Source organism: Myotis brandtii, unplaced genomic scaffold (genome assembly GCF_000412655.1).
Source record: "Myotis brandtii unplaced genomic scaffold, ASM41265v1 scaffold972, whole genome shotgun sequence".
NCBI classification, from domain to species: Eukaryota; Metazoa; Chordata; class Mammalia; order Chiroptera; family Vespertilionidae; genus Myotis; species Myotis brandtii.
This window is the reverse complement of record NW_005372032.1, coordinates 22400-24237: the sequence shown is the minus strand read 5'-3', so window position 1 is coordinate 24237 and position 1838 is coordinate 22400.

The window sequence follows — 1838 nt, the reverse complement described above, 5'->3', positions numbered from 1 at the left end:
AGATAGAATTTAAATTTCCAAATTGGATCCAATTTTGTAATAATAACAAAAATTTTTATTAAAAACATGATTCCTAAACCTACACCTATGATAATACTCAATGGTGAAAAGCTGAAAGTTATCTATATATATAAAAGCCCAGCAACTGAATGGTGGAACGACTGGTTGCTATGACATGCACTGCAGTGTCCAACAGCCTGATCCAGGTGCCTATCGGCCCCTCCCAACTGCCCACTGCCCCTCCCCCTCTGGCTGGAGCCACCCCTGATTGGCCCCACCCCCAATCGGGGGATGGGCTGGCTGGCCGACCAACCACCTGCATCTCCTCCCCTGGCTGGCTGCCCCACTTTCCCCACTGCTGTCCCCCCAATAGGCTTGGGTCACCGGCCAGGCTGACAGACCCCACCTGTGTAAGAAATCATGCACTGGGCCTCTAGTTCTCTAATAACTTAGATCAGGAATAAGAAAGATGCCCACTCTCACCTCTTGTGCTCCCACAGTATTGGAAGTCCTGGCCACAGCAGTCAAACAAGACAAAGAAATAGAAAGCATACATACAAATCAGAAAGGAAGAAGTAGAACTCTCACTATATGCAAAGAATGTGATACAATTTGTAGAAAAACCTGAGGATTCCACCAAAAAATCAGAACCAATCAAATAAGTTCAGTAATGTTGGAGGATAAAAAATCAGAAACCTGTTGCATTTCTATACAGCAATAATGAATAATCAGAAGGACAAAATTTAACAATCTCATTTACAAGTTTACCCACAAAGCATAAAATATTTAGGAATAAATTTAACACCAGAAGGAGCTGGTAGAAATGACAACCTGGAGGAAGATGGAGAATCCACATGAGACCTCTGCCTCCCCAGGGCCGAGTCCCGGTGCAGCCACCATCACTGGTGACCCCAGAGCCTCCTCTGAAATGCCTGCTTGGGAGTCTCTTCACCTTTGACTCCAACATGGAAAAACTCCCTAAAGTCTGTAACCTTAAGTATCTGTCCGTTGGTCCTGGCCACCTGGGAGTCCTGGACTCTGCTGTCCAATGTGCTCACAAGCTTCCACTTGCCCACACTTCCTGGACAGCCTGTCTGCACCTCCAGCATCTCACTCTGATTAATGCAGGACCCCCCTCCCTGAGCCCCAATTCCACTGGGGCTCCTCAGTCTCTGCTCCACACCACAGCCGGAACGCTCCTGCCTCCCTCACTTAACGCCTCTCCTCAGCCTCCAGGGGCTCCCATTGCACTCAGAGCAGGAACTGGAGTCCTGTATTCCCTGTACTTTGTAAATTATCAGAATGTTTGAAATTTTTAATTTTCAGAGAGGGGAATATATTTTCACTGATTTGGGGGGAATAGCTATTGTTTTTATTCTTGATTATAAACTATTTCAAGTAAAATTTAAATAATTATGACCATCCCATCAGTACGTCATTGGACCACCTTTTGCCTTCAATACTGCAGCGATTCTTCTTGGCACTGACTTCACGAGATGTTGGAAGGTGTTGTGAGGAATCGGACACCATGCCTGATGAATAGCACTGTCCAGTTCTGTGAGATTTGATGCTTGTGGAACCAGCTGCCTGATGGCTCTTTTAACTTCGCCCACAAATGCTCAATTGGATTGAGATCTGGTGATTGTGGGGGCCACCTAAGTAAGGTAAAGTCTCCCTCATGTTCTTGAAACCACTCCTGCACAATACGAGCACCGTGGCATGGCGCATTGTCTTGTTGGAAGAAGCCATCTCCATTGGGATACGCCATCAACATGATAGGATGAACTTGATCAGCAACGATACTTAGGTATGTTGTGCTATTCAGACGTTGTTCCACA